Below are 14,255 nucleotides of genomic sequence, written 5' to 3'. Positions count from 1 at the left end.
TGGAAGCCCAAGATCAAGGTGTTGGCAGGTTTGGTTTCTTCTGAGACAAGGCAGATGGCAGCCTTCTCCATATGTCCTCATATGGCCTTTCCCTGTCTGTGCATCCCTGGTGTCTCTCTGTGTGTCCAAATTTCCTCTACTTAAAACAACACCAGCCAGTTTAGGGGTGTCTGGGTGGCTCAGTCAGTTACGCATCTGCATTTGGCTTTGGGATTGGGCCCAAGTCAGGCTCCCTGCTCGGCAGGGAGTCTGCTTCTCCCTCTGCCCCACCCCACCCTGCTTGTGTACTCTCTCTCTCTCTCTCTAATAAATAAATAAATAAAATCTTTTAAAAAGGGGGGGGACACCAGTCAGGTTAGATTAGGTCCCACTCTAATAGCCTCATTTTAATTTAACCACCCCTTTAGAGACCCTATCTCCAAATTCACTCCCACTCTGAGGTACCAGGGGTTAGAGTTTCAACCTATGAATAATGAAAGGACGCAAATCAGGCCTTAACACCAGGGAAGCATCCTTCAGATCCCATTCAGCCCTCAGCCACAGAGCTTAGCCAGCTCAGGAGGCCGGAGCCACTTGGGTCAGGTTCCTATCCACTCCGGAACCTGGAACGGAGCCCAGGAGTGAGACAGCTTTTCCTTTCAAATCCTCTGAAACAAAGCGTCTAATCATACCCCTTTTCCTGTACAAACTCAGCTGAGAAATGCTGCCTTGCCTCCTCCAGAGGGAGCCGTCTTTAGGGACTCAAAGGTGCCCATATCTGCCCTTCTTAGGGCACCTTCACTGATGCCGACACGCCCGCCCTTGCTTCTAAGGGGGTCGCTCCCACTGAGCTCTGTGCTGAGCGCCTGAGCAGCTCACTCAGCCCAAAGTAGCTCCCTTAATTTCCCATCACATCATCCTCTTATCGTCATAGGGCATCACACTCCCCGACTTCTCTCTTATTCATGTTCTAAATTCACTTCATCAACTCCCTTTTTCCAAATGAGAGCATGAACTTGTACTTGATATGTAGAAAGTGCTCAGTAAATATTTGCTGAATGTTTAAATAAGTGGATTAGTTTGGAGGGCTGCTAAAAAAAAAAAAAAGAATACCACAGACCGAGGAGCTTAACAGAAATTTATCTTCTCACAATTCTGGAGGCTAAAGGTCCAAGACCAAGGCATCAGCAGGGTTGGTTTCTTGGCTTTAGATGCTGACTCCTCCCTGAGTCTTCACAGCTTCTGTCAGCCCTGTGTGTGTCTGTGTCCTACGGCCCCTTCTTACAAGGACACAAGACATGGGCGCCTGGGTGGCTCAGTTGGTTAAGCGACTGCCTTCAGCTCAGGTCATGATCCCGGAGTCCTGGGATCGAGTCCCACGTCGGGCTCCCGGCTCGGCAGGGAGCCTGCTTCTCCCTCTGACCCTATCCCCTCTCATGCTGTTTCTCTCTCTCTCTCAAATAAATAAATAAATAAAATCTTTAAAAAAAAAAAAAAAACAAGGACACAAGACAGATTGGACTAAGACCCACCCTATTTCATGTATCCTTAATTCATTTAACCTTAATTACCTCTGAAAAGAAGCTATGTCTAAATGCACCACCTTCTGAGGTCCTGGGAGTAGGGACTGCAACACATGAGTTCTGAGGGGACACAATTCAGCCCTTACAATGAGGTAATTTTTAGGCACAGACTTTGCTGAAGAAGGGAAAACACAAATCTGTCTTCTGGTGAATTATCCCCACCTCTAGTGCCCAGTCCACCTCAGAGGACGCAGAGCACGCAGCTCTCCACTAGGGCAAACACGCTAGGCACGGCCCACCGCCTCACACGTGTGACTCAGGCTCAGACTCTCCCTCCCTCCAAGTGTCACCTGTCTGTGGTATTTGGGAAGGTGTGACGACAGAAGGAGAAGGGCTGTCCCCCACCTGGCCCAGAGCCCCCTGTCTGACCACTACTCCTCCAGCAGGGTGCCGCCCCTGCTCTGCCAGGGGCCACTCCTCACTCCACTGTTGACCACAGCTGGGACGACCCCGTGGGCTGCAGTCCTCGGTGCAATATGGCTGCTTTCCTAGAAGCCTTTGCGGAGGGGGTGGTATCATACCTCTCTTTGTGGCCCCATCCACTGCCCCACGCTGTAAAATCATCGTATTCTCAAACAAGCTCTGTCTGCTGGGATGCTTTCAATGGCAAGTAAGAGCGAACCCAACTCAAAATGGCTTCAACAATAAGGGGAACTTCTTGGTTTACATCAGTGAAAAGCCCAAAGGTGGATCAAGCTGTAGGCAAGGCTTGATCCAGCAGTTCAATGCCACCAAAAACCCATCTTGCTTTCCGTCTCTTGTCCCTGTTTGTTGTCCTGGGATTGGCTTCATCCAAGGGCCCTCTCCTCTTTAGTTACAAGATGGCCACTAGCAGCTCCCAGGATAAGCTGCCTCGGCCCCGTAGAGTAGGAAGAAAATATCCTTCCCCCAACTGGATCAGAAATCCTGAGCATCGGGGCGCCTGGGTGGCTCAGATGGTTAAGCGTCTGCCTTCGGCTCAGGTCATGATCTCAGGGTCCTGGGATCGAGTCCCGCATCGGGCTTCCTGCTCCTTGGGAGCCTGCTTCTCCCTCTGCCTCTCTCTCTCTCTCTCTCTCTCTCTCTGTCTCTCATGAATTAAAAAAAAAAAAAAGAAAGAAATCCTGAGCATCCCTCTGATATACACCATCTTTAGTCACGGGCCCATCTCTGAACCAAAAGGCATGCCTGGGGGGTCGGGTGGGACTGCCCTGAACCGTTTAGAAAAACCAGGACCCATTCCCGGAACTGGAGGGTGGTGGCAGAATAGCCACCCCAGCCAAACCAGGGCAGGTCAGGGGCTTGAGAAAAGAAACACAATTTAGAGGCAGCTCTGACGGAGAAAGAAACACAGAAACGCACATGGAAGTTACCGAAAATAACTCTCACCTATTTTGAAATTGGATGACATTGTAGTATATAAAAATAACCGCAGCTAACCCTTTCCTGAGCTTCCCGAGCTCACATTACATCCACATGCACACATTGCATATGTATTACTTAACATAAAAATAGCAAACATTTATGTCGAGTTCGTCATGTGCCAGGCTGAGCGTCTCACATCCATTCGCTCTGCAGGCCAAGACGCTGAGACGAAGCATTGAGTGCAACGCTCTCGTTCCCACCGCGCGTCCGTGCAAGGAGCTGGTGGTGCACCCCTAGGTCTAAAGGCTCTCTCAGCCACCCCTCACAACCCCGGGGCAACAGCTCTTTCCGCCCTCGGGTCCTGTCCCTGTGCATTAATAAAACCGCCATTTTGGGGCGCCTGGGTGGCTCAGTTGGTTAAGCGACTGCCTCCGGCTCAGGTCATGATCCTGGAGTCTCGGGATTGAGTCCTGCATCGGGCTCCCTGCTCGGCGGGGAGCCTGCTTCTCCCTCTGACCCGCCTCCCTCTCATGCTCTCTGTCTCTCACTCTCTCTCTCTCAAATAAATAAATAAAATCTTTAAAAAAAAAAAAAAAAACAACCGCCACTTTGTACCAAAGACGTCTCAAGAATTCTTCCTTGGCCATGGGCTCCAGACCTCACCCCACCAAACCTCACCACTATTCCAAAACTACCTCAAATCAAATATCCAGGGGTGAGGCTCGGGCAGCAGGATTTTGCCTTTAAGCTTCTGAGGTGATTTTACAGCAGCCGAGGTTGAAAACCAGAGTTTCACACAAATGCATCCCCCAAGGACAAACAGTAATTCTCAGAAAGAGTATAGCATAAACACACAGTGAGGAAAAGTTGTGAGGCCGCTTTCAGGCAACAGGCTTGAGCAATGGAAACTTGACCAAGGCACAAGGGCCACAGTGACCCCCGGGCTGAATACAGGCAGGCCCATCAGGTGGCCCACCTCAGAATATCCACAGCCCCAACTGACCAATGGGCTACTGACAACCAGTGACCAAAAAAGGGAGAATTCCCTATGTCCCCCTACCTCCTCACCTTCCCCCTTTAAATACAGCCCCCACCCACTGCTGTCCTGCCCGATGCTCCCTTGGGGTGCATGCAATAAAGTTCTAGCTCCTTTGTTCAGCCTCAGGTGAATCCTTTCGCTGCCCACGCTACCAGCCCCCCCACCTGAGTGGGCCCCCCCCATCCACTGGAGAGACACCACCTGAGCGACATTTTCCTATTGTCCTCCCAATTGGCAATACTGCCTCTTTCACAACGTGGTAAGACTTCAGGCTATTACCTTCCAGAGCCAAAAAATTCCCCTCCTCCCCAGCTCCATTCAGTCAGGCTCCTAGTAGCCTGCCAAAGATAAAGAAGAGGCCTCGTGGTTACTGGGCTAACTGTCAGCAAGATTGGGATGTTCTGTTAAAGCCTTAAAAGTACTTCTTTGTAAAGTTCAGATGAACCGGTGAGTCAATGACCCTCTTCCACCCAGGCCTCTGTCTATAAGGGGACTTGCAGGAAGGGAATTTCATTCTTCCATGACTTAATTCAACCCTTACAACAACTCTGCAAGGTAGGTGCTAGCATCCCAGTGTGCCCAAGGGAGCAGAAGCTAGGAGAGGGAAATTGAGCCAGGGCATATGGCTACTAGGCAGTGCTGGGAGTGGGGGGTGCTAACTCAGCCTGGGGAGTTCCAGACCTTGCTATTTGCTCACTCTCTCGCCCTAGGCTCGGATATCCCCCAGGACATCCGACAGCAGATGACGTGGGGCTGAGTTCCCAGGAGCCAAGGCTGAGCCGGTAAATGTTCCCTGTGGCCGGAAGCAGGATGAACTATACGGCTAAATCAGTTTAATTCCTGTTTTAAAAGAAAAGCACCTCGGGCCCAAAATGGCACCACTTAGGTTGAGTCCCCAAACCGCAGCGTGATACCTAATCTAGTTGCAGTTTCCAGCCTCCCCCAGAAATGTAGTCTTAACCGGTCAGCCAGGAATTTTCGGATCGGCACCAGTGAAGTAATCTGCCACGTGGGCCTTCTCCTCCTGCAAAGGAAGATGAGATGAGATGATCTGCTTGATAAGACCCCAGCTCCTCCCACCAAGGGCAAGCAACCTGGCCTCCAACAATCCTTTTCTTTTGCTAATAATATCCTTGCCCCACCTTCCTCCCTATAAAAAACTTCCATTTTGTACAGTTCTTTAGAGCTCCCCTCTGCCCGCGAGATCGGTGTTCGGAGATACCCGAGTTGTTATATAAAGCCAGTGAGATCCTCAAATTAACTTGGTTGACTTCTGTTTTGTACCATCGCTTACATCCTAAAACTCCGTGCTTGCAGACAGGTCTCCCTGCCCCAGCGAGCACACAGAGCCAAGCGGGGCATGCAGCATTTCATCTGCAAATCTAAGCTGCAAGAAGCCATTACCCAAAGTGGCCAGAAGCCACAGGAGGGGAGGGACAGGATCAAAGGGTGAGGGGCAGCTGTGGCTGAACAGTGTGCCCCCAGACTCATGTGCTGAATCCCTCCCCCCACCCCAGTGCCTCAGAATGTGACTATATTTGTAGACAGGGCCTTTAAAGGGTGACTAAGTTAAAATTGAGGCCATTAGGGTGAGCCCTAATGCAGTCTGATGGGTGTGCTTATAAGAAGAGGAAATCTGAACACCCAAACAACAGGATGCATGCATACAGAGAAGAATGTGAGGACACAGGACATCTGCAGGCCAAGGAGATCGGCCTCAGGAGAAAGGGAACCTGCCCACACCTTGATCTCAGACGCCCAGCCCCCTGAACTGTGGGCAATCAATGTTCCTTGTTGCAGCCCGGCAGCACGTTAGGGCCGCCTGAGCTGACAAGGACAGGCCGAGGGGCAGCACCTGAGCCCGCGTCTTCAGCTAGGGCGGCGTGAGGCGTGGGCAGGCCCACGGCTGTGAGGGGCCAGGCTGTGGGGCTTAGTCAGGAGGGAACGGAGACATCAGGTGCTGCTTCCTGAGAACAGCTTTTTCTGCTGCCGTGACCACCAGGAGACAAAGGCAGATATCCTCTTGCCAGGACTGAGGCCCTGCATCGGGGGCTCTGTCTCCTTTCCTGTTTTTTTTTTTAAAGATATTATTTATTTATTTGACAGAGAGAGACAGCGAGAGAGGGAACACAAGTAGGGGGAGTGGGAGAGGGAGAAGCAGGCCCCCCACAGAGCAGGGAGCCTGATGTGGGGCTCAGTGCGGGGCTCGATCCCAGGACCCTGGGATCATGACCTGAGCCGAAGGCAGCTGCTTAACGACTGAGCCACCCAGGGGCCCCTCCTTTCCTGTTGACTGCAGACACAGGCTAGTGCTCCAAAGTGCCCCCCGGGGCACCAGCCTCGGCCAGCTACGGGGTCCGGCAGGCACGGGGTGCCCGGGTCTCAGGGGGCTGCAGGCAGGGGGACGCCATAGACAAGGCCAAGGACCACCCTGCTCCCATCCAGCCCCTGTGACTCATGCAATGTCTAGCCCAGAAGCAAGCCCTTTCAGGCCCCCCACCACCACATTTATTCCCCTTTCATTTCTGGGGTAACTGCCCCTTCTTCTCAGTGCCAAGAGCTTGCACCACCCAAGGTGAGACAGTCCTTTTCTTTTCCTTCCTCTTGGTCACTGAAAGAATAAAGCCCTACTTGGTCCATGCAGTGGTTCTCCCCTCTTACAGTTTCCAGTATAAACTATTCCCTTCTCTGGGCGCCTGGGTGGTTCAGCTGGTTGAGCATCTGACTCTAGGTTCTGGCTCAGGTCATGATCTCTCCCCGAATCCCTGCATGTTCACCGACCTGGAAGCTCTCTGAACCCCATCTTTTGGGTTTTTCATGGAGGCTTTACAACGTAGGCACAGTTGATTAAATCATTGGCCATTGATGATTGATTTCACCTCCAGTCCTTCTCTTCTCCTTGGAGGACAGCGGGTAGGGATTAGACATTCCTACTGTCTAGTCACATGGTCGGTTCTCCTGGCAACTGCCCCCAATCTTAGGTGTGGTCCAGAAAGTCCATTAACATAACAAAAGACACCTTTGTCGCTCTCAACTCTTGGGAAATTGCAGGGGTTTTAGAAGCTCTGTGTCAGAAATGATGAGGGGGACCAAAAATGTATTTGTTATTATACCATGAAGAAGGTAATTGTACTAGTTGAGGTTCCCCAAAGAAACAAAACCAAGAGATTTACAGTGGCTTTTAAACAACAAGGGATTGAACTGTACAAGTCTACTTACATGTGAATTTTTTTATAGCACAGTACTGCACATGTATTTTTTCTTCCTTAGGATTTCCTTTTTATTTTTTTTAAGATTTTATTTATTTATTTGACAGAGAGCGAGCACAGCAGGGAGAGTGGCAGAGGGAGAAGCAGACTCCCCACTGAGCAGGGAGCCCAATGTGGGGCTCAATCCTAGGACCCTGAGATCATGACCTGAGCCAAAGGCAGATGCTTAACCGACTAAGCCACCCAGGTGCCCTCTTCCCCCTCTTCCTTATGATTTTCTTAATAACATTTTATTTTCTCTAGCTTACGTTATTCTAAGAATTCAGTACATAATATAGATAACATATAAAATATGTATTAATGATAAATTATGTTTTCTGTAAGCCTTTTGGTCAACAGTAGGCCATTAGTAAAGTTTTGGGAAGTCAACAGTTAAACTTGGATTTTTGACTACACAGGTGGGGGGGTGGGAGGGTCAGAGGCCCTAACCCCCATGTTGTTCAAGAGTCAACTGTATAAGAATGGGAGAAGATATTTGCAAATGACATATCAGATAAAGGGCTAGTATCCAAAATCTATAAAGAACTGATCAAACTCAACACCCAAAGAACAAAGAATCCAATCAAGAAATGGGCAGAAGACATAAACAGACATTTTTCCAAAGAAGACATCCAAATGGCCAACAGACACATGAAAAAGTGCTCAATATCGCTCGGCACCAGGGAAATCCAAATCCAAATCCAAAAACCTCAATGAGATACCACCTCACACCAGTCAGAATGGCTAAAATTAACAAGTCAGGAAACGACAGATGTTGGCGGGGATGCGGAGAAAGGGGAACCCTCCTACACTGTTGGTGGGAATGCAAGCTGGTGCAGCAACTCTCAAAACAGTGTGGAGGTTCCTCAAAAAGTTGAAAATAGAGCTACCATATGATCCAGCAATTGCACTACTGGGTATTTACCCCAAAGATACAAATGTAGGGATCCGAAGGGGTACGTGCACCCTGATGTTTATAGCAGCAATGTCCACAATAGCCAAGCTGTGTAAAGAGCCAAGATGTCCATCGACAGATGAATGGATAAAGAAGATGTGGTATATATATACAACGGAATATTATGCAGCCATCAAAAGGAATGAGATCTTGCCATTTGCAATGATGTGGATGGAACTGGAGGGTGTTATGCTGAGCGAAATAAGTCAAACAGAGAAAGACATGTATCATATGACCTCACTGATATGAGGAATTCTTAATCTCAGGAAACAAACTGAGGGTTGCTGGAGTGGGGGGTGGGTGGGAGGGATGGGGTGACTGAGTGAAAGACACTGTGGAGGGTATGTGCTCTGGTAAGCGCTGTGAATTGTGCAAGACTGTTGAATCTCAGATCCGTACCTCTGAAACAAATAATGCAATATATGTTAAGAAAAAAAAAAAAGGAAGATAGCAGGAGGGGAAGAATGAAGGGGAGAAATCGGAGGGAGAGACGAACCATGAGAGATGATGGACTCTGAAAAACAAACTGAGGGTTCTAGAGGGGATGGGGGTGGGAGGGTGGGTTAGCCTGGTGATGGGTATTAAAGAGGGCACATTCCACATGCAGCACTGGGTGTTATGCACAAACAATGAATCATGGAACACTACATCAAAAACTAAAGATGTAACGTATGGTGATTAACATAACAATAAAAATTTTAAAAAAAAAGAGTCAACTGTATATAGATACATGGAAAGAGATTTATTATGAGGAATTAGCTCACATGATTATGGAGGCTGAGAAGTCCCCCGGCTAGTGTCTGCAGCCTGGGGGTCCAGGAAGGCCAGTGCGTCGTACCTAAAGGCCTGAGCACCAGGGGGCCGATGATGAAAGTCCTGGTCCGAGTCCAAAGGCCCAAAGACCAGGAGCACCAACATCTGAGGACAGGAAAAGATGGATGTGTTAACTCAACAAAGAGTAAATTTGCACTTCCTGTGCCTGTTTGTCGTGTTCAGACCCTCCATGGACTGGATGAGGCCCACCCACATTGGTGGGGGCCATCTTTACTGAATCTACTGACTCAGTTGTTACTCTCTTCTAGAAACACCCTCCCAGACACACCCAGAAGTAATGTTTTATCAGCCATCTGGGCATCCCTCAGCCCCAGTCAGGTTGACACATAAAATTAACCATCACAGCACTATTACTTTCTTGTTTTACAAATGAAGAAACCAAGGCACAGAGAAGTTAAGTGACTTGCAAAAGGTGGCACAGCCAGAAGGTGGCTGCGCAGCTCCAGGCCCTGTGCTGTCACCATTACACTAATCCTGAGGGAGGGAGACACACGCCTTCAGCAGGACACTTATTTCTCAACTTTGCAGGTAGAGTGGGCAGGCTCCCATGAGGGGAGAAGTCACCAGGGCAGAGGACATGCAGCCCAGGTTTGCACAGTGAGCCTGTGGACCTCACTTAGCAACAGAGGATGCTGCCTTCAGGGGTGAGTCTCTTTCCTCATTTTCAAAGCAGCCTCTGAGGCCTTTGTGACCATTTCCCCTTGTTGCCCTTCTGCACGTTTCGGTTGCAGAAAGGAATGCAATCTGGTTTTGCCCTCTGACATCAGGGCAGGGGAACAGTATAACTCATTCCTACCCTGCTCTCCACGCGCCAGGCGCTGGGCCATGCGCCTTACATCATCTCGTCCAGTCCTCACATGGTAGCTTCTGAGGTGGACAGGGAAGCTTCTACGGGCAGGGCTGCATAACCTCAGCCTCCTGTCCTGGTCACCTGTCCAAGGTCAACCAGCCAGTGGGCAGTGAGCTGAGCCCCAAACCCCAGAGCCTGAGCCCATCACTTCATCCGAGGTGGGCCTGGCGGCCTCCAGATGGAACAGGGTCCTGACGGAAAATTAAAGGGTATGTGGTAACTTCTGAGCAGGGCCTGGCTCTGCAGTGGGGACCGAGGAAAAGCTACACACAAATGAACATCTTTTCTTTGAAGCGCAAGATGGTTGGTGCTAGAATACACTGTCACAGGGCTTCAGTAAGCCAAGCGCTAAATCCACGGTAGGAAATCTGGGGAGGAGCTTCCGGGGGACACACCACACTTCTGCCAGGGTGCTTGAAAAAACACAGAGTCCAGGGCTCCACCCCAGATCTATCGAATTAGAATCTGTGGAGTGTCACTGGTACTTCCATTTTTAAAAAAGATTTATTTATTTATTTCAGTGAGAAGAGAGAGAGAGCGCAGAGGGGAGGGGCAGAGGAAGAGGGAGAGAGAAACTCAAGCAGACTCCCCGCTGAGCCTGGAGCCTGACACAGGGCTCCACACAGGGCTCGATCCCACGACCCTGAAATCAGACCCGAGCCAAAACCAAGAGCTGGACACCCAACCAACTGCGCCACCCAGGCGCCCCTGGTACCTCTGTTTCTTTCTTTCTTTTTTTTTTTTTTTTAAGATTTTATTTATTTATTTGAGAGAGAGAGAATGAGAGACAGAGAGCATGAGAGGGAGGAGGGTCAGAGGGAGAAGCAGACTCCCTGCCGAGCAGGGAGCCCGATGTGGGACTCGATCCCGGAACTCCAGGATCGCGACCTGAGCCGAAGGCAGTCGCTTAACCAACTGAGCCACCCAGGCGCCCAGTACCTCCGTTTTTAACAAACCCCCAGGTAAGCTGTAGGTACACCGAAGCTTAATACTTACTGGCTGTTATAGGTTGAACTGCATCTCCCCAAAATTCCTGTGTTGGGGTCCTAACTCCCAGGACCTCAGAATGGTTCCTTCTTCGGAGATAGGGTCTTTAAAGACGCAATCAAGTTCAAATGAGGTCATTAGGGTGGGCTCTTATGCAATATGACTTGTGTCCTTCTAAGAAGGGGAGATTTGGACACAAAGATGTGCCCAGAGGGAAGACCGCACGAAGACCCAGAGAGAAGAGAGCCATCTACAAGCCAAAGGGAGACAGATCCGAGAGGTTCAGGTTCAGAGGGAACCGACCGTGCCCACGCCTTGACCTTGGACTCGCCGCCTCCAGAACCGTGAGACAATAAATGTCTGCCGTTTAAGCCGCTGGGTTTGTGGTACTTTGTTCGGCAGCCCCAGCAAACGAACAAAATTGCTCCCCCGAAAGAGGGATCTTCACATCATCATACGTTCACCGCGGGGTGGGAGCCGGGGCGCACACAATGTTCTGAGCCACAGCGCGGAGACAGGGAGTGCATTTCCTCCAAGCAAAGAGGAGCTTCTCACACAAAGTTCTTGGAGTGAAGTAACCCGAGAGCAGCAGAAAAACCAGTGTCCGTTTTCTGGGGCAGGCAGGGAGAGATGGAACCAAAGGATCCGGAGCCAAAAAAAAGTGGACAGGAGAGAGTAAGATTAAGAGTTGAAAAAGCGAGAAATAGGGATCCTGAGAAAGAATAGTTTTTGCTTGTTATTTATTCTTACCTTCTAGGCTGAAGCTGTAGGGGACCTTCTTTCCTTGACCTGCAGGAGTTTCAACAATAGGCCTCTGTTGGCCTCCTGAGCAAGCTTGCTACTCTATGAAATAAATACTCCCCTGAAAGTCTCCTGGGTGGGAGGGAGCACCCACAGAGTTCTCCAGGATCCTGGCCACCGTTCCGCTCCAGGGTCTCCGCACTGGGGGGCAGGCTAGTGGCCCTCTGGCCTCCCCAGTATCCATCAGAGTCCCTGGTCCCCAACAGAGTTCTTCAGGCTTCATGCCTCCCTGGAAATCTCGCCCTTGAAAGAAGAGAGGAGCGCCTGGGTGGCTCAGTCATTAAACGGCTGACTCCTGCTTTTCGCTCAGGTCATGATCTCAGGGTCATGAGTTCGAGCCCCGCCTCAGGCTCTGAGCTTAGCGGGGAGTCTGCTTGAGATTCTCTCCCTCTGCTCCTCCTCCCTGCTCTCTCTCTAAAAATAAATAAATCAATCTTTAAAAATATATGTTTTCTCTGTCTCCCTCTGCCCCTCCCCCCCAAAAAAAAAGAAAGAAAGAAGAGAGCACATCGATATCTTAAGAACCATGATGTCTGCCCCTAACTTTATTGGTAAGAAATACGAGGTCAAAGAAGTTAGGGGCGTGTCTCTCGGACAATTAATGGCAGTGTGACAACCACAGCCTGAGTCTCCCAGATCCTGGCCAGGGGTCTTTCTACACCAGCAAAGCCAAATTCTAGTCCCACAACACAATGGAGGGTGGGAAGCAGTGCGGAGGAGGAGTTCCCTGATCAGATTTGTTTTCAAAACCCTGCAGAGACGCCCAGCCCTTTCCCACTTGGGACCTTTCCATAAACTGGCCTCCTGCATAAACTGCTCCACAGCCAAACCCCTTCTACTCAGGACACATTCTTTTTCTTCTTCAGATCTTAACTTGAGCAGCATTTCCCCAGACGAGCCATTCCCAATTCCCCAGACTCATTTGTGTCCTAATGATAAAGGCACCCTCATCCCCTGCTCTTCCTCTTTGGTAATTATTAGTATAATTGCATTCTTAGTGGGTAGTTGGTGATTTTGTGCCTGTCAGCTCCTGCCATGTAAACTTCACAGGGACACGTCTTCCTCATCCCTACTTTCTCTGCACCTCACAGGATAAATGCACACAGTGCGCAGTCTACAGATAGGTGCTGATGTGATGGCCGAATTAGCAGGTTAAGGACTCTGAAAAGTCCTGCAAGAAAGCAGCCTGTATAACCTTGCTTTCATTCAGCATTTCCCAGCCCTGTTGGACCATGGAATGCTTCTCTTGAGAAACAGGAATCTGAGGAACTAACTTACCCGTATCACGTCACACTTGGGGAAATACTATATGTGCTACACATGGACACCCCCCACCACCACCAAATAAAAAGGTTCTGATGCTCCCTGCACCCCTGTCCCAGAGAGAACCAAGCACAGCTTCTTTATTAGAGATAGAAGCAAGTTTGAACCACAGTCCCCACCACCATCAGAGAAAAATAAATGTATGGCCATCATGCCCAAATTTCATTCTCAGGTCATATAGATCTTCAGAATCTAGGACTCTTCAAAGTTGGAAGTGCCATCATTTGGTTCTGACAGTAGTGAAGAAAGAGATCTTAAGTGCCTCTTCAGCTATAGCTCTTCCACAGAAGTTGAAATTTTCTTCAGAAGCCAGTGAAATTAGCCTCAACTGTGAGTTCTAGGCCAGGGCAGGGCCTGACCCCCAATCACCATGGAGGAGAAAGGCTGATATTCCAAGTGTGATGATTAAGTTTATATATTAGCTTGATGGGGCCAAGGGATGCTCAGGTATCTCTAGGTGTCTGTGAGGGTGTTTCTGGAAGAGGTTAACATTTGGATTGGTAGACTACGTAAAGAAGATGTTGTCTTCACCAACATGGATGGGCCTCATCTAGTCCGTTGAGAGTCAGAATAGAACAAAAAGTCGGAAGAAAGGCACATTCACACTCTGCCTGATGGTCTGAGCTGGAGTATGGGTCGTCTTCTCCTCTTGGACATCAGTGCTCCCGGTTCTCTGAGTCTTCACACTTGAACAGGAATTACACCACTGGCTTTCCCAGGCCTCCTGCTGGCAGAGAGAAGATCATGGGACTTTCTCAGCCTCCATAATTGTATGAGCCAATTCTTCATAATAAGTCTCTTATAGATATATGGATGAATGGATAGATGGATGGATAGATAGATAATAGATAGATAGATAGATAGATAGATAGATAGATAGATAGATAGATAGATCCTATTCGTTCTGTTTCTCTGGAGAACCCTAACATACCAAGTGATAGCTATTGCATGAGGAATCCAAGTGCCTGTTAAGGGAAAGATCAGGGTTACCAGTCCCTCTTGCAAGGGAACTGGATCTGGAACAAAGCAGAGGGAGCAGGCATCAGTGTTGGGTTCAGCCCACAGCAACATGAAACCAGGAGGAACAAGGGCAGAGATCAGGGGAAAGGAGCAGAGCCAGATCGAGCGGCCATCTCCTGGGCATCTCCTCTGAGGTCAGAGCCGGCTAGAGGGCCATGGGCATGCAAGGTAACCCCAGCTGCTCTCGGCCCTCGGTGGCCTGCATCTTGGTCCAGGAGACAATGACTTCATGTCCAGCAGCAGCTGCTGGAGAAGGAGCAGACAATGAAGGAAACCAAAGGACCACAACAGA

This window comes from Mirounga leonina, unplaced genomic scaffold (genome assembly GCF_011800145.1).
Source record: "Mirounga leonina isolate KUSES-001 unplaced genomic scaffold, KU_Mleo_1.0 Mir_175, whole genome shotgun sequence".
Taxonomy (NCBI): Eukaryota; Metazoa; Chordata; class Mammalia; order Carnivora; family Phocidae; genus Mirounga; species Mirounga leonina.
This window is presented reverse-complemented; position numbering follows the sequence as displayed.